The sequence below is a fragment of the Pleurodeles waltl genome, chromosome 3_2, assembly GCF_031143425.1.
Source record: "Pleurodeles waltl isolate 20211129_DDA chromosome 3_2, aPleWal1.hap1.20221129, whole genome shotgun sequence".
Taxonomy (NCBI): domain Eukaryota; kingdom Metazoa; phylum Chordata; class Amphibia; order Caudata; family Salamandridae; genus Pleurodeles; species Pleurodeles waltl.
In genome coordinates, this window is record NC_090441.1 from 128,938,938 (window position 1) to 128,962,812 (window position 23,875).

The following is a 23,875-nucleotide window of genomic DNA, read 5'->3' on the forward strand; positions in this document are numbered from 1 at the left end:
CCAAAAACAATGACATACTCTTGTACAATTGAGTCCCGCACCTCTCGTTCTCAGTAGCAAACAAAATCATTCAAAAAATAATAAATCTGTCTCTCTGGTTTATCATTAGTACTATACAAAGAGAAACTAAAAGTGAAGAAACAAAACAAAAACAACTCAAAAGGTGCGTAGCTCGTTCCTAGAATGCTCCATATTGATTGACACAAGACGATTTGGGCGACGATTTGTGATCTTAAACTGTGAGGCTAATAAAGGTGAATGAATGTGAGAGAGCATAGCCTAAATAATATATATTATAGACATGGAACACTTACATTTGACAATGTAATATTAATAATTAATGATTGAATTGTATTAATAAAAATGGTGATTTACTCATTTATGAACACTAATGCTGAATTAATAATAATAATCCTTCGATTATATGTACTCGTATATCTTAAGTTAGCGTAAGTCAAGCAAAGCTGTGTAGCTCTCATATTAAAGCGTATTCTTCTGTCTCTTCAGTGTGCGGACTTGCAAACGACCATGACCCAGCTATTGTTCTTTCTGTATTTGTTAGTAACATGAAGGAATTTTCTCATCCGCATGCTAGCAGCTTTTAGTATAAAGCTATGTGCTTCGAAACATTAATGGACACTTCCAAGGACAATGAGACGAGGGGAAGAGAACTTTTAACCTGAGACGTGTGCCAAGATGGTGAAGTAACCCCGGATATGCCACCTACGAAGTGTCGATTATGAAGACCAATTAGAAGACGAGCTAATATCAAGAAAATGACAAATGCATTACTTAATGTATAATTTGATTGGTTACCAATAGTGGGGTGTAGTTATTAACCAATAGAATTTTGGGGGAATGTATTACGAAAAGGGGATAAAAACTCATGACATGAGAGACGAGAGGCATTAGGTAGGGAATGATATCGATTGCATCCAGAAACTCTGTCACTCTATTTGGTGACTTTGAGACTTAGACAAAATCATCTTAGCCCATAGACTGCCCTATTACACTTTCCTCCTTATGAGGAAAGTGTCCCTTGCCTCTAATTTAGATAGATTGACGGTGAATTAACTGATGTCCTGAAGACGAAGACTGATCCTGTATGCTGACCTATCTCGAGGAGGGTAATTATATTGCTAATGGAAATCTATTTGCCTTTTCTTTCTAGGTACCAACTGCTGTATGTTTTGATTAGAGACCTTAGTTAGATGTTTTCCAAATTGGTGTTCAAATTGTTTTGCATGAAGCCCAACATGCTAATGCTAATCAGAGGTTAGACGAGGTATCCATTTGACTGACAAACTAACGTGACTGACGTGATGCTATGCTGAACTAGTATCTTAGAATATATGATGTATTGTGATCTGGTTATACCCATCGGATTATCTATGTTTCTGATTTTTGCATTATTGAAAGCTTATTGTGGTTGTCATCTTGTAACTGTGCTTATATGCTTCTTGACTTTGAGATTGATGCATTTGCTATTAGATTGTAATCAATAGGGAATAAAACTCATAAAACTTCATTAAGGTGTGGTTATTCATGACTGAAAGGTCATGATTGCTTCGAATGTTTATTAAATGTCTGGAGCGGGATATATTTTGGTGTTAAGTATTGGCAATGTTATTGACATATTAATTGGTGTTTTGATCAGTTATCTCGTCCTACGGTGTCTCACCACTGGGCCCAAAGATTCATTGGCCTAAAACGAGTCCTGATGTGTATAAAGTAACATAGACAGACGCGTTAGCAGTTCTGGTAGCAGAGCGACGGTTTGGCCCTTGGGGGCCCTAGGACGGAGTTTCATTGTTTAATTTGTTTTCTTGTGAAAATACAATTTGGAAAAATGATGAGTTGCTAGATTCGCCATGGCTTTTCCCGGGATCTCGGAGCCTGCCTAAATGAGTTGGGAATGTTCTTGGCGCCATAGTATGTGTGGTTAGGGTCATTGCGCTTATTAAATCTTATGCACTTCGCAGGTGATTGTGAATATTTGAGTGCGATTAGGCCAAATAAGTGTTGTTTGGAAGGAGTGGGCGTACTCCACAGCATGAAAGTAGGGAAGTCGGCGTACTTCATGTAAATGCAGCGCTTGTTGCTCAAAATTATCCACGTGGTTGGTTGTTGTATATGGGTCTATTGAGGTCTAAGACTCCGGAGTATGATGTTAAATTGGTTTATGTTGTAATCTGTGTGGTTTAGTAGGTCAATCGGGCGTGGTTGACAAGTCAAGTTTCGAGTTGTGATGCATATGTGAAACCTTCGATGGAGATTTGACAAGTTCTAAAGTGCACTAGAAGGAGTCATTGACAAGTCGAGAGTAGGATTTGCAGGTCAAATTCTGCTTGCGTACGAGGGAACTGAGAAGGAGAGAGTAGCGGCCGAGGCTTCAAGTGAAATCTCTGTAAAGTTCTGAAGCGAATGTGTTACCCTTCCTGTAGTAAGCCAGCAGATTTGTGTTGTCATTTAAGTGCTAGCAATAATTTGCATTAGTTTGTATGAGTTGTAAGGAGTTAGCGAGGTGTGGACAAGCCGCAAGACTTTGTCAGCTGCAGTGTGTATGAGTGTGACGTCAGTGGTGCCGTGCTGGGATAGGTCAGATGTCGAGAGGGGTCGCGCACGGATTGGCTGCCGTTCATGAGAGGCAATAGGGTGAGCAAAGGGCAGGTGAAGAGTGTCCTGGGAACTAAGCCGTTTCCTGATTAAATATAAAATAAAATGAATTTTGTTAAGGCATTCAAAAGCGCTTTGAAAGGAGATGTGTATATTGTTGCAACTGATGGGGAACCTACACCACCTGAGGGTACACCAGCTTACACGGTTATGGAAGAAAAGGGTGTTGCACCGTGTTTATGGATAAAACAATGGTGCAAATTAACCGAGAAAGAGGGGTGTCTAGCGTTTCCGGAACATGGAACATTTAATCAAAAGGTGTTAGAAAATCTGAGGTGGATGTTAAGTACGCAGAAACCACCTCCAAGACCGGCACAATATGAGGCTCTGGCAATTTGGGACCTGATGGCTCTTAAACATAGACAAGAAAGATTTCACAGAAGATTGACAAGGGCAGAAAAATCCTATGCAGAGGCTAGGTGAGATAATGAAAACAAAATGTGGAGACGAGGAATAGTGGATGGGTTAAAGTTGTTTCCGGCAATAACACAGGGAGAAGAGACACAGGGAAAGAAAGCTTCTTGCAAAACTGACAAAGATACAGGTAAACTCAAAGAGAATAAAAGATCCTGGGAAGAAGAGGATGATTCAGATGATGAGGCGTTTATGGATAGATTGTTACATGATCGTCCGCCGCCATACGCGGTGAACGACAGTGCTCCAAGTACTAGCTTGGATCCTGGGAACCAGACGAAGGAGAAGGGTGTTACTGATACAGTGCAGACTAGCGATACAGCTTTGATACAGAATGGTGTCAGTGTACCCACTGCACCAGACTCGCCGATACAGTTACAGCCTCCACCACAGATAAAAAGAATTTACCCCGATGTTCCAGTACTCAAGACTACTACGAACTTGGTGGTGCCGCCAGACCCGATATATACAAAGCCAAGGTTAATACAGATTGAGTCAACTCCACAGTTAGTGTCACAACCGCCACAACTGATACCTGGGTATAACCCAGTAGCGGGTCCTTTGAAAGAACCTGCACCAGGATTATTAGAGCAGACCTATGGTGCTGAAGCTCCAAGAAGCTTGGGATCAGGTCAGACACCTGCCGCTATATCACTACCTATTACTGTTGGTCCCCCAGTACCATTATATGCACAGGAGAAAACAGGGACATGCGAACAGGGAGTTATGACTAATGAAATGATAAGAGGAGGGCCTATTAGAACTCCACAAATAATGGCCCAGGGAGGACAGGTTTGCGAACAATCAAGACCCTTAATGGACCTCAGTCCAATAGGGGCACCTCTTGAGGCAATGCGACAAGCAGGGTTGGGAGTCCTGACTCCCCAAACTATGAGTACAAATACCTCATATACTCCAATGATACATGCAGGGAACATTTCACTGCAGGGTTTTACAGTACAACAGTTAAATGAGTGGTTAGAGAAAACTTGCACATCACAAAAGACTACAGCGACTACAATCGAACCTGAAAAAGAAAAACAAAATGAATACCTGAATCTAGTACGACTAGGAGCAGAAGCTGCTGAATTGGTGGATGGAACAATGGGAGTAAATAGGTTGGAGTCTTACACTGAGGCAGAATTAAGGTACTTATGCCCTAAAATTACCAAAGAGGTAGGCAAAGTACACCAGAAATTAACGAATTTGGCAGACAAATACAATATCGACATTGGAAACACTAAACATTTGAAACGGAGTTACAGATTAGATTTTGACACAAAAGATTTTGAACACATGAGATCCGCAGGCATGAAGACACACTTGAAAGAGTTGCTGCAAAGCGCACAAATTTGGGGAGCACTAGAGAAATGGGAAGGCCGATGGGTAAAGAAAAGAGATAAGGGAAAAAGAGATAGTCCGGGATCTAATGAAACAACAGTCACACCTAATTTAGACACTGTGAAAATTCTACCTATGAGAGAAACAGCTGGTGGTGTTTTGGTGCATGTGCCTTGGTCCAGGGGAGACATTTTGTCTTTTACGAATGATTATCCTAGGTTAAGGGAAAAAACGATCGAGTGGTATCAACAGACAGATAGATTCGTGAAGCTTGCAAAATGTCTCTGGGAAGACTTAAATACATTGTTTGAGATTATTGTTCCGCCAGACTTGTGGCTTGAGTGTAAGAGAGGGGTAGATTGGCCCACGAAGGAACCAGTGAGGGATAAAGTGACTGGAGCACCTTCTGAAGAGGTGATGAAATATTATCATAAAGTAATTGAGTTTTTGAAACAAAAGGTGTCGCCGAAGGTGACTGATTGGCAGAAAATCGACCGGACCTCTCAAGAGGTTAAAGAGTCAATACATGCATATTATGAAAGGTTGTTGAAGGCATTCAAACATTACAGTGGTACTGAAACAATTGAACCGAAGGACATGAATCATCTTGTGTTCAGATTCATCGAAGGGCTGAGACCGGAAGTCAGCCAAATGATTAAAAATCATTTGATTTGTTGGCAAGCTAAACCGATTGATGAAGTATTACAGTACGCGAAATACTGTAGTGACGAAATTGAATTGAAGCAGAAAAAGTTGAAGGAGAAAGTGATGGTGATGCAGATAAGGGCTGCACAGGCTGGAATACAGGGAAATGGTGTTCAGCAAATGATACAGCAACAAACGCATTTGAATAGTGTGTTTCAGGCACAGCCGAGGAGTAGAGGTCGAGGGTTTGTAAACCGTGGTTCAGACATGAATAATGCTGTTATTCAAAATGATGGTCAAGGAATGAAAAAGATGTCACCATGTCATGCGTGCGGGGGCGTGGGACATTGGAAACGGGATTGTCCGAATATAATGCAGGATGGTATGGTTCAGCAGAGTATTAATGCCGGTACACTACAAAATTTACGAGGTCCAAGATTGAGACACCAGAATCAGAACTATCAAAATAATTTGGTGCAAATGTCAGGGGTGCAACCCATGCAGCAAATGCAAATGCTGCGTTTCCAAACTGTGCCAGTACAACCAATACAACAGCAGATTCCTATGGTGCCTAGACAGCAAATGCAGTTACCCCTAGCTCCGATGGGACAGCAACAGGTGACGCTTCCTCAGCAGGTCACAGGTCAGGTAACAAATCAAAATAACACTGTACAACAATTCCCATTGCGAGGTGAAAATGATATGAATGAGGATTGGTCAGATGAAAGCTCAGACAGTGAAGAGTGCAGACTCGCAGCATCCCTAGAGGTAGACCAGAGAGGCCCATATGTGGAGGGAAAAGTAATGGGCTACAAAGTATCATTTTTAGTTGATACGGAGCTACACGCTCTACGGTTCGCAGTGCAGAGGTACCAAGATTACCTCTCTCAGGGCGCACCATACGAGTGGTTGGTGTGGCTAACCAGTACCTGACTAATCCAATCACTGACCCAGTGCAGGTTGAAATCGCAAATTTCCAGGGCCTGCATAGATTTGTTGTATGTGACTCAAGCCCAGTATCCTTATTAGGAAGAGACCTATTGTGCAAAACCAAATGTTCGATTACCTGTTCTAATGGTGGAATAGAGGTACAGACAAACAGTGATGATGAGGCAGATGAGGGTCAACTTATAGAAGAAGGAGGAGAGATGAATGAAGATTACCCTCTAATTACTCTATTCCCAGTGTTTACCCTGATCGATTTACCTGCTGATCTGCAAGGATCAGTAACAGAGAAGGTGTGGGATTTGACTGGAAAGGAGGTTGGATTAATCAAGGGAGTAGGTCCAGTCAAAGTGCAGATAAAGCAGGATGCAGTGTTCCCACAAGTACCACAATATCACATGACTCAGGATGTCCTTATTGAAGTGACACAGATAATTGCGGATTTTCTCAGACAGGGAGTTTTGAAAGAGGTCCTGAGCAGTCCATGTAACTCTCCTATTATGGGTTTGAGAAAGCCCTGTGGGAAAGTTCGAATTGTGCAGGATTTGAGAAAAATAAACGAAATTGTGATAAAATGCTGCCCTGTGGTTCCTAACCCAGCGGTAATAATGTTCCAGGTTCCTTGTGATGCTGAATGGTTTACCGTAGTAGACCTATCACAAGCGTTTTTCTCGATACCACTTCACGAAGACAGCCAGTTTTTGTTCAGTTTCAAATTCCTGGATAAGGTATACAGTTGGTGCAGAATTCCTCAGGGGTTTTCTGAGTCACCATCCATCTTCAATCAGATATTGAAGAAGGATCTGGAACCTCTCGTGCTGCCTTACAATTCGACTCTTGTACAGTACATTGATGATTTGTTGATTGCATCCAAAACCAGAGACAGCTGCAAATATGATACCATTGCATTATTGAATCATTTAGGGAAAAACGGACATAAGGTGTCACCTAAAAAGCTGCAGTACTGTCAAAAAGAAGTGAAGTATTTGGGGCATCTGATTGAGAAAGGGTCCCGAAGAATATCAAAAGAGAGAATAACAGCTGTTTTACAAATGAATCCTCCGACAACAAAGAGAGATGTCAGGATGTTCTTGGGAATGGTGGGCTACTGTCGCCAGTGGATACCCAACTTCTCGATTATTTCAAAACCATTAATAAAACTGACAGGAAAAGAAGTTAAGGATGAACCATACACAATCACATTGACAAAAGAAGAGCTTGAGTCATTTTTAGAGCTGAAGGAATGCATGTGCAGGGCTCCAGCATTAGGAATGCCTGATTATGAGAAACCATTTCTGTTGTTCTGTCATGAACGTGATGCTTGTTCTTTGTCTGTTTTAACACAGGTCCATGGAGATGCAAATCGCCCTGTAGCATATTTTTCAGCTACTTTGGACCCTGTCGCAGCAGCCTTACCGGGTTGTTTGCGAGCAGTCGCAGCAGTTGGTCAAAGCCTTTCACAATGCGAGGGCATAGTCATGGGATACCCTTTGACAGTTTTGGTTCCACATTCTGTTGAAATTCTGCTGACACGAACTAAGACACAACATATGACAAATGCACGACTTACCAAATATGAGACAATTATTCTGGGGTCACCCAATGTTACATTGAAAAGGTGCACTGTACTGAACCCGGCAACTCTACTTCCCAATGAGAATACAGAAATAAAAGATGGGGAAGAGTTTGAGCATGATTGTCTGGAGGTGACTGAGCTCAGTACCAAACCTCGCACAGATATAAAGGATACCCAGTTAAAGGAAAACGATTGCATTATGTTCGTTGATGGGTCCTGCTTAAGAGATTCAACAGGAACATTGAGAGCTGGTTATGCAGTATGTACCATATCTGGCATAATCGAGGCCTCTTGGCTTGAGAAAGTGTTTTCTGCACAGGTGGCAGAGTTGATAGCTCTCACAAAAGCCTGCCATGCTGCTGTAAATCTAAAAGTCACAATCTATACAGACAGCAGATACGGATTTGGAATTGCACACGATTTTGGTCAACTCTGGTTACAGAGGGGGTTTATGACATCCTCTGGTTCACCAGTGAAAAATGGAGAACAAATAAGAGATTTGTTACATGCGATTCAGTTGCCTCTTGAAATTGCCGTGGTGAAGTGCAGTGCCCACACCAGATCACAAGACTTTGTGTCAATGGGGAATGGTTATGCAGACCAAGTTGCCAGATTTTGTGCATTAAACTGTATATCTTTTAAGGAGCAGTGGGAACTGTTGCCACAACCTGAGAATGACACAACCTTAAGCCTAGCATTACAAGTGGTTGATACCTTATCAAATCAAATCAAATCATTAACATTTATAAAGCGTGCTACTCACCCGTGCGGGTCTCAAGGCGCTAGGGGAAAAAGGGAGGGTTATCGCTGTTCGAACAGCCAGGTCTTTAGGAGTCTCCGGAAAGCGGAGTGGTCCTGGGTGGTCCTGAGGCTGGTGGGGAGGGAGTTCCAGGTCTTGGCCGCCAGGAAGGAGAAAGATCTCCCACCCGCCGTGGAGCGGCGGATGCGAGGGACAGCAGCGAGGCCAGAGGAGCGGAGGAGGCGGGTGGGGACGTAGAAGCTGAGGCGTCTGTTGAGGTATTCCGGTCCCTTGTCGTAGAGGGCTTTGTGTGCGTGGGTGAGAAGTCGGAAGGGGATCCTTTTGCTGAGAGGGAGCCAATGCAGGTGTCTCAGGTGTGCGGAGATGTGGCTGCTGCGGGGTATGTCGAGGATGAGGCGGGCCGAGGCGTTTTGAATGCGTTGCAGACGATTTTGGAGTTTGGCTGTGGTCCCGGCGTAGAGGGTGTTGCCGTAGTCCAGGCGGCTCGTGACGAGGGCGTGGGTCACGGTTTTTCTGGTGTCGGCGGGGATCCAGCGGAAGATCTTGCGGAGCATGCGGAGGGTGAGGAAGCAGGCGGAGGACACGGCGTTGACTTGCTTGGTCATGGTGAGAAGAGGGTCCAAGATGAAGCCGAGGTTGCGGGCGTGGTCTGTGGGGGTCGGTGCGGTGCCGAGGGCCGTGGGCCACCAGGAGTCGTCCCAGGCGGACGGGGTGTTGCTGAGGATGAGGACTTCCGTTTTTTCAGAGTTCAGCTTTAGGCGGCTGAGCCTCATCCAATCTGCGACGTCCTTCATACCCTCTTGTAGGTTGGTCTTGGCACTGGCGGGGTCCTTGGTGAGGGAGAGTATAAGTTGGGTGTCGTCGGCGTAGGAGGTGATGATGATGTCGTGCTTGCGTACGATGTTGGCGAGGGGGCTCATGTAGACATTGAAGAGTGTCGGGCTGAGTGATGAGCCTTGGGGTACGCCGCAGATGATCTCGGTGGGTTCTGAGCGAAATGGAGGGAGGTAAACTCTTTGGGAACGGTTCGAGAGGAAGGAGGCGATCCAGTCCAGGGCCTGGCCTTGGATCCCGGTGGAGCAGAGGCGGGTGATTAGGGTGCGGTGACAGACGGTGTCAAAGGCAGCCGAGAGGTCGAGCAGAATGAGGGCGACTGTTTCACCGTTGTCCATCAGGGTTCTGATGTCGTCAGTGACTGAGATGAGGGCGGTTTCAGTGCTGTGGTTGGTTCGGAAACCGGTTTGTGAGGGGTCGAGCAGGTTGTTGTCTTCCAGGAAGGTGGTCAGCTGTTTGTTGACGGTCTTCTCTATTACTTTGGCTGGGAAAGGCAGAAGAGAGATGGGGCGGAAGTTTTTTAGGTCGCTCGGGTCAGCCGTAGGTTTCTTTAGTAGGGCTTTGACTTCGGCATGTTTTCAGCATTCGGGGAAGGTAGCAGAAGAAAAAGAAGAGTTGATGACGGTCTGGAGGTGCGGGGCGATGATGTTGTCGGCTTTGTTAAAGATGAAGTGCTGGCAGGGGTCCGAAGGGGCGCCGGAGTGGATAGAGTTCATGATGGATTTGGTTTCTTCCGTGTTGATGTGGGACCAGTTGTTGAGGGTGATGGCCGTGGATGCCGGTTCGGTGGTGTATGGTTGGGTCTGGTGTCCGAAGCTGTCGTGGAGGTCGCTAATCTTGCGATGGAAGAAAGTGGTGAGGGATTCGCACAGATCCTGTGAGGGCGTGACGGCGTTGGCGAATACCTTAGGCGAATACCTTAGACGAATTAAAGACATTACAAAGTCACGTTGGTAAAGAAGAAAAACGTTCTTGGCAGAAAATGCAGTGTGTACAAAGAGCAGATGATATTTGGGTGTCAGGAGAAGGAAAACTGGTTTTGCCAAACAGTCTTCTATCGCAATTTGCCCGACTGTACCATGGGCAGGCACATTTAGGAAGAGATGCCATGATCAGATCCTTTAAGATTGATTGGTTCAATCCAAAATTCAGACATGCCGCAGAAATTACTTGTCACAGGTGCGTCATTTGTCAACAGATGAACGCTGGAAAAGGAACCCTGGTAACTTTGAGCCACATTGGGAGAGCTGGTGGTCCATTTAATAAAATACAAATGGATTTCATTGAAATGCCTGTTTGCGGAGGTTTGAGGTACGTGTTGGTGATTGTGTGTGTTTTTAGTCATTGGATTGAGGCATATCCCACACGTAGGAATGACAGTCTTACGGTTGCAAAACTACTACTCAGAGAATTAATACCCAGGTTCGGGTTTCCGGTTTCTATAGAATCAGATAGGGGAAGACACTTCGACAATGAGGTGATTAAACTTCTGTGTGCCGCACTCAACATTGAACATAAGCTGCATTGTAGCTATCGCCCTGAAGCCTCAGGACTAGTCGAGCAGATGAATGGTACTCTGAAATCAAGAATAGCAAAAATGTGTGCAGCAACAAACATGAAGTGGCCAGATGCATTACCTCTAGTGCTGATGTCTATGAGAAACACGCCAGATAAGAAAACGGGATTATCCCCACATGAAATCCTCATGGGCAGAGCAATGAGGTTACCGGCGGTACCTGCAAATGCACTAGTGAATATTACAGATGATATGGTGTTGGATTACTGCAAAAGTTTGGCTCACGTGATTCGCTCTTTCTCTCACCAGGTGGAAGCTAACACGTTACCACCAATCGGCGAACCAGGACACTCTCTGCAAGCTAGAGATTGGGTGGTTGTCAAGAAGCACGTGAGGAAATCGTGTCTTGAGCCGCGTTGGAAAGGGCCATATCAAGTAATACTAACAACCACTACTGCTGTAAAGTGTGCCGGGGTTCCCAACTGGATACATGCCAGCCATACAAAAAGGGTAGCGTGTCCTGTTGAAGAGGAACTTGAAAATTCCGGTACAGCAACTTCAAGAGGAGAAGTCTCAGAGTCAGAGATCAGTCAAGAAAGATCTGAGACTACAGGAGAGCCCGCTGAGAACAGCCGTGTCCCTCAAACTATCAGTGAGTTCGAGAGAAGTGCCGGAGTGCCAATCTCAGTGGAGGCCGCAGGAGAACAAAGACAAGGAGAGGTTCTCCCAGAAGCAGACGATTACAATTCAGAGTCTGAATACAGTGTCGAACAAGAAGGAGAGAGAGACGGAGAAGTGGTAAATTTGAATCAGAACGAATCAGAATCTCCTGAACAAATTCCAAGCCTATCAGGAGAAAACACCATATCACAAAAGGAGGGTGCTGTCCAAGGTACTGGAAGGGAAACGCCGAAACAAGACGAACAGAGGTGACAATTGGCCAGACAAATCACACCTTAGAATAAGAGAAATAGCAAACGAAACAATAATAGAGGAAAGTGATACCTCACAAGTAGACGATCTGAGTGAAGGAGAACAACAAGGAGAACGAAAATTAAAAAGAAAGAGAATAGCAAACAGAAGATATACAGGTCCTGAATGGGCATATGCTACAACCTCTGAATGGCAACAAGAATTCTTAGCGTTCTGTTTTGATCGAGAAATACCAGGCCAGTACTACGGTACCTGAAGAATATACCACAAGAAAACTGAGATAAAGATTGAAATTGTGAAAGCTGAAAAATAATAATAAAGAGTCCTAAGAAAAAAAAAAAATACCGGAAAGTGACATTAAACCTGGATTTGACTTATAGAAACCTGATTACGACAAGCTGCTAACCTGAATTGACGAAAAGGGTCCTGGAGTGAGTGAAGACGCTGTAAAATACGCAGAACGAGTTTGCTGCTCAGAGTTGATTGTTGATCTGCTATTCTGATTCTATACAAACATGGCTTATAGTAACAAAGGAAGTAAAGTGTGTGGTTGGTTAGGACTTATGATAGGTGTTGTATGCGCAATAATGATTGTGGGAGTGATTGTGAGAATGCCATGGAGAGAGAGTGAAACTATTAATGCAACTTTAAAACCTGAGACTACCATTACAACTAATAAACTATCACCATGGGAGAAATTTGAGCAAGACACAAGACATCTGCATGAGGGAACTAATACAAAAGGGGAACTTTCTACTAATGTTTTATATCGCTTACTAAATGAGTATGTGGAAACTATGGATGCGAAAGACTGTTATGTATGTACTAAAATTCCTTCATCTGTGCAGGAGGGAATTACTTATCATAGCCTCCCTCTTACGTATGGGATCAGCTGTAGCTTGCTACTAACAAGATTTTATGATCAAGAGCATGTGCAATATTTTTATTCAAATTTAGATGTTGTGTTTTCTTTTGTGCCTGTTATTGAATTCTTAAATAAGCTAGCTAAAGAGCATGATATAAAATTAGTTAGAGGATTCTTTGAGCCAACACTAACATTTGGAACTGCTTATGCACACCGCAACAATTTAACATGCTTACTGTCTCCTGTGGAGAAAAGCTTTTTAGACCACACAGATGATAGACGCAAAGCATTAAGAGAAAGATTAGAAAAAGGTTTAGAAAAACGCACTTATGCAAATGATTGCGCTTATACTGCAATTAAAACACAAGGCAAGTTAGCTATAGATGCATTACACGTAGGTAGACTCTGTATATATAGACCAAAATCTGATCAAGATAATTTGTTTGTGGGAACAAGTGAATGTAGGCATGTGTTTCTGTTTCAGAGCAAATGGACCTTTATGTTAAATGGACAAGACCCAGCGATTCCTGGAATCTATTACATCTGTGGGTTAAATGCATATTACCGTCTCCCTAAGGGATGGTATGGGACATGTTATTTGGGAATAGTATTCCCAAAGATTTACCAAATTGATGACTTGAAACAAATACCTAAAACGTCTGAATTACAACATGCCAAAAACGAGAATCAGTGGCGGCTGTCATTGGTGACATATTTGGAGCTATAATCCCTTCAGTGGGGGTTATCCTAAACTCTATGAAAATTCAAAAGTTGTCTACTATTGTGGATAACATGCTGACAAATTTTACAGGAGCCATACTTCTGATGGACACTGAACTTGCTGCAGAAAGAGCTATGACTCTTCAAAATAGGCTTGCTTTAGACATTCTTTTAGCAAAGAGTGGAGGTGTGTGCAAAATGGTTGGTGAACGTCATTGCTGCTCATATATACCTGATAACAGTAAGAAAATTAGAAACATGCTTACTAACCTGACTAGAGATAGTACAGATTTGAAGGATCTAAAAGAACCAGGTGTTTGGGAGAAATTTGGAAAAGGAATTGCCCGAGTGGGAAGCTGGTTTACCAACATTTGGAATGGGGTACTTACAAAAATTATGATGGGATTATTAATTGTTCTGATTTGTTTATTGGGATTTTGGGGAATATGCAAAATTAATGATAAGGTGAAAAGAAATTGGACTAAAAGAACCAAAAGAAACGAAGAAAGTGAAAGAGAGAAAATGTTCAATGAAATGTGGGAAAGCTCACATAAAGGGCAAGATGTTGAAATGCGCATTATGCGCAAGGTGAAAAACTGAAGATCAAGGATTGTGTGATGACGAGCGTCATCAGAGGAGGGACTGAGAGAGCGTAGCCTAAATAATATATATTATAGACGTGGAACACTTACATTTGACAATGCAATAATAATAATTAATGATTGAATTGTATTAATAAAAATGGTGATTTACTCATTTATGAACACTAATGCTGAATTAATAATAATAATCCTTCGATTATATGTACTCGTATATCTTAAGTTAGCGTAAGTCAAGCAAAGCTGTGTAGCTCTCATATTAAAGCGTATTCTTCTGTCTCTTCAGTGTGCAGACTTGCAAACGACCATGACCCAGCTATTGTTCTTTCTGTATTTGTTAGTAACATGAAGGGAATTTTCTCATCCGCATGCTAGCAGCTTTTAGTATAAAGCTATGTGCTTCGAAACATTAATGGACACTTCCAAGGGCAATGAGACGAGGGGAAGAGAACTTTTAACCTGAGACGTGTGCCAAGATGGTGAAGTAACCCCGGATATGCCACCTACGAAGTGTCGATTATGAAGAACAATTAGAAGACAAGCTAATATCAAGAAAATGACAAATGCATTACTTAATGTATAATTTGATTGGTTACCAATAGTGGGGTGTAGTAATTAACCAATAGAATTTTGGGGGAATGTATTACGAAAAGGGGATAAAAACTCATGACACGAGAGACGAGAGGCATTAGGTAGGGAATGATATCGATTGCATCCAGAAACTCTGTCACTCTATTTGGTGACTTTGAGACTTAGACAAAATCATCTTAGCCCATAGACTGCCCTATTACACTTTCCTCCTTATGAGGAAAGTGTCCCTTGCCTCTAATTTAGATAGATTGACGGTGAATTAACTGATGTCCTGAAGACGAAGACTGATCCTGTATGCTGACCTATCTCGAGGAGGGTAATTATATTGCTAACGGAAATCTATTTGCCTTTTCTTTCTAGGTACCAACTGCTGTATGTTTTGATTAGAGACCTTAGTTAGATGTTTTCCAAATTGGTGTTCAAATTGTTTTGCATGAAGCCCAACATGCTAATGCTAATCAGAGGTTAGACGAGGTATCCATTTGACTGACAAACTAACGTGACTGACGTGATGCTATGCTGAACTAGTATCTTAGAATATTCGATGTATTGTGATCTGGTTATACCCATCTGATTATCTATGTTTCTGATTTTTGCATTATTGAAAGCTTATTGTGGTTGTCATCTTGTAACTGTGCTTATATGCTTCTTGACTTTGAGATTGATGCATTTGCTATTAGATTGTAATCAATAGGGAATAAAACTCATAAAACTTCATTAAGGTGTGGTTATTCATGACTGAAAGGTCATGATTGCGTCAAATGTTTATTAAATGTCTGGAGCGGGATATATTTTGGTGTTAAGTATTGGCAATGTTATTGACATATTAATTGGTGTTTTGATCAGTTATCTCGTCCTACGGTGTCTCACCACTGGGCCCAAAGATTCATTGGCCTAAAACGAGTCCTGATGTGTATAAAGTAACATAGACGGACGCGTTAGCAAATGTTAGCACAGGTTTTTGGCGCACAACTAAAAAATTTAACGCCGGCTAACGCCATTCCAAAGCGCCATGCGGGCGCCTTATTTATGGAATGACGTTAGCCGGCGGAGCTGCCTGGTGTGCGTAAAAAAAAATGACTTACACCAGGCAGCGCCGGCGTAGGGGAAAATGGAGCTTGGGCATCAAAAAATGGGGCAAGTCAGGCTGAGGCAAAATTTTCGCCTCAACCCGATTTGCGCCATTTTTTTTTACTCCCAACCCCCACTTAAATGACTCCTGTCTTAGCAAAGACAGGAGTCATGCCCCCTTGCCCAATGGCCATGCCCAGAGGACTTATGTCCCCTGGGCATGGTCATTGGGCATAGTGGCATGAAGAGTTCTCATGCATGCAAATATTCATTCCCATACACAGATTCACATTTGTGCATGCATGCAGACAGACATACAAATACAGCACTTATTCATGCATACACATGAGAGTTGAAAATATAACTTAACTGAAGTTGATCGGAAAAGGCATCTTTGCTCTGTACCTCAAGGGCCCACAGTTTCAAACTTCCAGAAATCAGAGTGAGAGTGCCAGCTTCACGAGCTTTGGCTTAACCAGAAGCGAGGTTAGTACGTGAGGAGGCGTTAAAAAGAGGCGCAAATGCGGGGTTTTTTGGCCCGCCCACTCCAGGGCGTGATTTTTGCCCGGGAGTATAAATACGACCCATTTGCGTCGCAGTCATTTTTTTGGACGGGAACGCCTACCTTGCATCTCATTAACGCAAGGAAGGCGTTCACGCAAAAAAATGACGCTCTTTACTCATACTTTGGCGCTAGACGCGTCTAAAGCCAAAGTATAAATATGGCGTTAGTTTTGCGCCGAATTTGCGTCGAAAAAAACTACGCAAATTTGGCGCAAACGGAGTATAAATATGCCCCTAAATATGTTAAACAGAGTAACGCAGTTTTGCGTCAAAAAAATTAGCGCCGGCTAACGCCATTCTGAAGCGCCATGTTTATTGAATGACGTTAGCCGGCGTTAGCCGCCGGCGCTGTCTGGTGTGCGTTAAAAAAAACGACGTACACCAGGCAGCGCCGGCGTAGGGGGAAAATGGCGTATGGGTGTCCACAAATGGTGGAAGTCAGGCTGAGGCAAAAAAATCGCCTCAACCCGATTTGCGCCATTTTTTTACGACGCCCAACCCCCATTGAAATGACTCCTGTCTTAGCAAAGACAGGAGTCATGCCCCCTTGCCCAATGGCCATGCACAGGGGACTTCTGTCCCCTGGGCATGGTCATTGGGCATAGTGGCATGTAGGGGGGCACAAATCAGGCACCCCTATGCCACATAAAAAATAAAAAATAAATACTTACCTGAACTTACCTTAATGTCTCTGGGGTGGGTCCCTCCATCCTTGGGTGTCCTCCTGGGGTGGGCAAGGGTGGCAGGGGGTGTCCCTGGGGGCAGGGGAGGGCACCTCTGGGCTCATTCTGAGCCCACAGTTCCCTTAACGCCTGCCCTGACCCAGGCGCTAAAATCCGGCGCTAATGCAGGTTTTTTAGGCCCGCCCACTCCCGGGCGTGATTTTTGCCCGGGAGTATAAATCCCACGCACATGCCTCGGAGTCGATTTTTTTAGACGGGAACGGCTACCTTGCATATAATTAACGCAAAGTAGGTGTCCACGCAAAAAAATGACGCTAACTCCATGGACTTTGGCGCTAGACGCGTCTAACGCCAAAGTATAAATATGGAGTTAGTTTTGCGTCGAAATTGCGTAAAAAAAAACGACGCAAATTTGGCGCAAACGGAGTATAAATATGCCCCTAAATATGTTAAACAGAGTAAGGCCCATATTTATACTTTTTGACGCAAAACTGCGCTAACGCAGTTTTGCGTAAAAAAAATTAGCGCCGGCTAACGCCATTCTGAAGCGCCATGTTTATTGAATGACGTTAGCCGGCGTTAGCCGCCGGCGCTGTCTGGTGTGCGTTAAAAAAAACGACGTACACCAGGCAGCGCCGGCGTAGGGGGAAAATGGCGTATGGGCGTCCACAAATGGTGGAAGTCAGGCTGAGGCAAAAAAATCGCCTCAACCCGATTTGCGCCATTTTTTTACGACGCCCAACCCCCATTGAAATGACTCCTGTCTTAGCAAAGACAGGAGTCATGCCCCCTTGCCCAATGGCCATGCACAGGGGACTTCTGTCCCCTGGGCATGGTCATTGGGCATAGTGGCATGTAGGGGGGCACAAATCAGGCACCCCTATGCCACATAAAAAATAAAAAATAAATACTTACCTGAACTTACCTTAATGTCTCTGGGGTGGGTCCCTCCATCCTTGGGTGTCCTCCTGGGGTGGGCAAGGGTGGCAGGGGGTGTCCCTGGGGGCAGGGGAGGGCACCTCTGGGCTCATTCTGAGCCCACAGTTCCCTTAACGCCTGCCCTGACCCAGGCGCTAAAATCCGGCGCTAATGCGGGTTTTTTAGGCCCGCCCACTCCCGGGCGTGATTTTTGCCCGGGAGTATAAATCCCACGCACATGCCTCGGAGTCGATTTTTTTAGACGGGAACGGCTACCTTGCATATAATTAACGCAAAGTAGGTGTCCACGCAAAAAAATGACGCTAACTCCATGGACTTTGGCGCTAGACGCGTCTAACGCCAAAGTATAAATATGGAGTTAGTTTTGCGTCGAAATTGCGTCAAAAAAAACGACGCAATTTCGGCGCAAACGGAGTATAAATATGCCCCTAAATGTACCTCCTTAATATGCAATGCACAGGATTAAATTGGTATCACAGAATGGTGGAAGCATGCTCGCTTCATCTAAATTATTTTCAGCAGAAGCACAGTGTTGTCCTGTGTCCCTACAGCTTTCACACTCAAATCTGTGCAGAATCCACTTATTGTCTCGCGACAAAGCCCTTATCAAGCACACACAGGCACACCTACAAATTTGGTAAAGAAATATACTTTGCATTTCTATTCAAAGTGACCTCTCTGACCCTGGGAACATGCATCAACAATAATAATAAAATTATGCATTAACAATAATAATATCTTGTTTTATATATCATCTGCTACTGCATTTTTGATGCTTCCTAGGGCCTCAAATAACCAACTTGCTCTTACACCTTACCATGGTTCACAATTTATTGGCCATGACATGATGAATGCCAGGGGATGCCTTTTGGATTGACACACACATATCAAGAACCAACCTTAAACTCAATAAGATATCAAACTAGCTTATACAAGCCAAGTCATTGCTTCATAGTTATTTCAGTACTCTTTGTAATGTATAATTTGAATTAAATGTATAAGAAAAATATTGCATAATTATCAGGTAAAATAGCTTAGTGAGTTAAGTACCTGCTGATCAGATCTAGGGGTAACTTTCAGTGCACATGTCGCTCTGGCAGGTTCAAGCCAGCCTTTCATCATTTTGAAGTTGTGTCAGTGTGACCACTGCTAACGCGTTTCCCCTTACTCTTCGCAGGGTTCAAAAAATGCTTCATTTCCCTCAGGTCGATGGATCTTTTTGCTCAGTGAAGAATGTGGTAACCATCAATATTCAATTCAAACACAAACAACAATTTAAACACCATGACCCACGTGGCCACTGAAGAAAACTCCAATCAATGAAAAGTTTCAAAGCTTTGTTTTATAACCACAAAGCCAAAGTCACATAAATAGTGTGCAGAATCAAGTTGTAAAGATAAAAGCACACCACAGGCTGACCAAAACTATGAAATAAGTTTAATCTGCTCAAAATCAACATCATTAGTCATTTAAAAAGAATAAAACATATGAATAAAGCAATCACTTTTGAAGCAAAAACACGTTTCAGTGCGAGTTGTGAATACATTAGTCAAAACAATTGCATACAATTAGATTTCAGGGATTGGGATATGGGTTCTCCCTACTACTAACCAAATCAGGACAAGCATGTGTGGGAGCAGACTAACACATGCGGGCAAAAGTCAAAAAGAAAAAACAATAATAATTTGGAAAAGCATCTACCTTAGCTTAAGTTAGGCAAACTAAAACAAAAGAGGCAGGTCTCAGCATGCTAACTTCTGCTCAAGAAAGCAGGTCAGGGGAAAATAACATTTGCATTAGACTATAACTCTCCTGGGTTCAGCATTCAATGCAGTTTTGTCAGCAAAGCAGGTAGATCATCAGCAAAGTCCGTTAGAAGCACCATCGGTGCAAAAGTGCAGAACGCAGGCTGCACATGGAAATTAGGAAACATCCAAGAGAACAAGTTAACAGAACAAGATTCAAGAGGGGACTGCCAAGGACCAAGAGAAGACTGCTTAACAGAACAAAGGTCAAGTAGGGATTCTCACAGAGCAAGAGTCAAGCATGGGACTGACTCAGAATGTCCTTAGAATGTCCTTCCCTATCCCAATATACTCAAAGCAGTTAGATTGTTCAATTCAATGAGTCCATATTACGCAAAAAGGGCAATATCCAATAGAAATCATAACACAAGTTGAATTTGAAACATCAGGGAATTCTCTCAGGGTAGGTGTGAAGTCACCTTTTCTTTCCGTGTGACTCTAATAGTTTAACGATTTGTACATCACTTGTTGCAATCCACGTTCCTTCCCATGGCACAGAACAATTTTCTCATTTCTCATGGGAATAAGCAGTTAAACAAGGGTCCTGCTTTACTTTCCAGTCCTCAGGTTCCAATGTAACAATATCACGGACACTGTGAAATGAAACTTACACATAATACAATAGGACTCTTTACTAATCATGTGAAACAGCCTAGTGGAAAAATTCATGTTAAAGAGAAAGAAACGATTCAACATTTTATTGCTGCTGTGAATGTGAAGACCTCAGGCTTAGTTATGCTAACACAAAACAATACATACAATGTATTAAAATCGTCATTAATAAAACACACATAGGCCCATATTTATACTCTGTTTGCGCCGGATTTGCGTCATGTATTTGGTGTAAATTCGGCGCAAACCTAACTCTATAATTATATTTTGGCTCTAGACCCATCCAGCGCCAAAGTTATGGAGTTTGAGTCATTTTTTGCACGTGAAAACCTATCTTGCGCTAATGACATGCAAGGTAGGCGTTCCAGTGCAAAAAATTACTCTAAGGCATGTGCGCCTTATTTATCCTCCGGCGTCAAAATGACGCACAGGAGGAGGCGGGCCTTAAAACAAGGCGCCCAGCCGGATTTGCGCCGTTTTTTAACACCTGGGTCAGGGCAGGCGGTAAGGGACCTGTGGGCTCATTTCCACTGTGGGAGACCATGGAAGCAGTTCACAGGTGCCCTTCCCTGTGCCCAGGGACACCCCCTGCCACCCTCGCCCACCCCTAGAGGACACCCATGGATGGGAGGACCCATCCATGGGGAGTGCAGGTAAGTGCAGGTAAGTATAATTTATTTTTTTATTAAGTGGAATAGGGGGGCCTTACTTGGGCCCCCTTTCATGCCACTGTGCCCAGTGGCCAAGTCCCCTGGGCATGGCAATTGGGCAGGGGGACATGACTCCTGTCATTTATTTTGACGCTAACCAGGCCGCAGCCCCGGCTAATGTCATTCCATAAATAAGGCGTCCGGCTGGTGCGTTGGATTGGCGTTAGCCGGCGGTAAACTTTTTGACGCAAATCTGTGCTAGTGCTGATTTGCGTCAAAAAGTATAAATATGGGCCATAATAGCCAATCTTATGAATTTAACATTAATAATACCTCATCCGAATATGTAAAAGCAATTCATGAATAATTGCAGACTTTGTTAAAACATCACATTGAGTATGACAAAGCTGTGCATTTATTTTTCTGTGTACATGTAATCTTAAACCACACAAAAAGGAGTACAGGTTTTTTTTATTACAACGAGGGACAGACCTGTGGTGCACCAGTTGTGCCACCAGATTCCTCTTGGTCCTCTAGTGGAGGCGGAGTATCACAGTGATGTGGAGCTGTGGTGGGTCTGGAGAAGAGGGGGGAGTTTCCTTTACGGACTAGGTGATCTCACACACGATATAGTGTCATGCTTCATCATATGACCACCTAGCCCCACCCAGGTAGGACAGTGCCACCTGGGCGGACTCAACCTCACTGTTAAAGGAACAGGAGGGAGTGCGTAAACTAAATCTGGGTCTGGAAATGTAGGGATCCAGCTAATCTAAGGAATAAAAACACCTAATCAGATACCTGTGTAAGTATTTTAATAGTAGGGTCAGTTTGGTGTGATTAAAAATGGAGATTGGGACACCTCTGTGAGAGCAAGGACTCACAGGGTCACCTATCTAAAGAGTGAAAGCCGACATGTTTCTGCCCTCAGTAGTGAGCTTAGGAAGGTCTCGGGGCATTCATCAGGGCAAAGGATCCCTAATACTCACGCTAGGAGTATATGAAAAACACTGTACGGTAGTTAACAGTTAAAGAGAAGAAGCAAAAGAGGGGGGCCTACCTTGCCAGGGAACTACCTGGAGGGGGCTTATGGGGTATAAAACAGATCGACAATGAGGGCTACATTGTGACACAGCACTGCACAGCCAACCACAGCACACGTGAGGCAAATAATCATGCAACAAACAGAATTACTGAGTGTGAAAAATAATCATCACATATAACTTATGTACAGTAATCACATATAACTTATGGACAGTAATGCTAAGAGGGTAAGTGGGAAAATTCTTATCCTGTCACTAGAGGCTACTGGCCTCTGGTATCCAGGAGAGGGAGTGTCCCCTTATAGTCAGACACTAAGGTTCAAAGTAGGGGGAGATGGAGAAGGACATAAAATAAAATAAAATACACCAAAAACATGAATAGCCTCTGGGTTCAAAGGCGAGGGCTAGTCGTAAAAAAGTCCACCTGTTAGGGGTGTAGTTAAATAATATCGCATTACTTAGAGAGCATAATGGTGGGGGGAGGGAAAGGGGGGGAAAAGAGAGGGGAGGGAAGGGGAGGGCGGGGGGAGGATGGGGAAAAGAAGGAAAAGGAACAGGAGAGGAAACAGCAAAAAAGAAGAAGAAAAGAATGAGGAAGCAGGAAGCGCAGGAAAATCCTTTGCCCTGATGAATGCCCGAGACCTTCCTAAGCTCACTATTGAGGGCAGAAACATGTCGGCTTTCACTCTTTAGATAGGTGACCCCGTGAGTCCTTGCTCTCACAGAGGTGTCCCAATCTCCATTTTTAATCACACCAAACAGACCCTACTATTAAAATACTTACACAGGTATCTGTTTAGGTGTTTTTATTCCTTAGATTAGCTGGATCCCTACATTTCCAGACCCAGATTTGATTTACGCACTCCCTCCTATTCCTTTAACAGTGAGGTTGAGTCCGCCCAGGTGGCACTGTCCTACCTGGGTGGGGCTAGGTGGTCATATGATGAAGCATGACACTATATAGTGTGTGAGACCACCTAGTCCGTAAAGGAAACTGTCCAGCGATGATGCGTGTGAAATCTGGCTGCACAGTGTTGCAATACTGTGCTATGTGGGTTTTGTGTCATTATCAGTCGCTACATTGTTTCTACATCAGCGATGTGTCGATCTCCCAGCCGCGATGCAGGTAGACCATTGATTTTAGTAGCAAAGCGTTGTTCTTTACTCGCATTGCAGGTGGTGCATCAAAGGTTTCCCCGTAATTCTGTGCATGGATTTCAGTTGTTGTTCTGCCAACTTTCCCTCTCACGGGCCCAGAGACTGGACAGGGCACCACTTGGCAGGGCAAAAGTCTCAGCAGAGAGTCCAGATGCTGGCAGAGGAAGTCTTTGATGGCCCTGAGACTTCAAAACAGGAGGCAAGCTCAGTTCAAGCCCTTGGAAATTCTTCTCATGCAGGAATGCACAACAAAGTCCAGTCTTTGTCCTCTTTCAGGCAGAAGCAGCAACTACAGGCCAACCCAGCAAAACACAATCACAGGTAAAGGGGCAGTATTCCTCCCCCAGCTCTTCAGCTCTTCTTCTTGGCAGAGGTTTCTCTTGATTCCAGAAGTAATTGTTCACAGGATCATGCCTTGCACAGGCCTGGCCCCAGACACACACCAGGGGGTTGGAGACTGCATTGTGTGAGGGCAAGCACAGGCCATTCAGGTGTAAGTGACCATTCCTCCCTCCACTCCAGCTCAGATGGCCCATCAGGATATGCATTTTACAGCCCAGCTACCTTTGTCTCACTGTCTAGAGGGGATTCACAAACAACCCAACTGTCAGTCTGACCCAGACAGGGAATCCACAAACAGGCAGAGTCACAGAATGGTTTAAGCAAAAAAATGCCCACTTTCTAAAAGTGGCACATTTACAAACTGGCAATTTAAAAACCAAGGGGCATACTCCATTTGTGCCAAATTTGCGTCATTTTTTTACAGAAATTTGGCACAAAACTAACTCCATATTTATATTTTAACGTTAGACCAATCTAACGTCAAACTATTGGAGTTTGCACCATTTTTTAGATGTGTGAACCTACCTTGTGTCAATGAGATGCAAGGTAAGGGGTTCCCATCTAACAAATTGTACTAATCCCATAGCCCCATA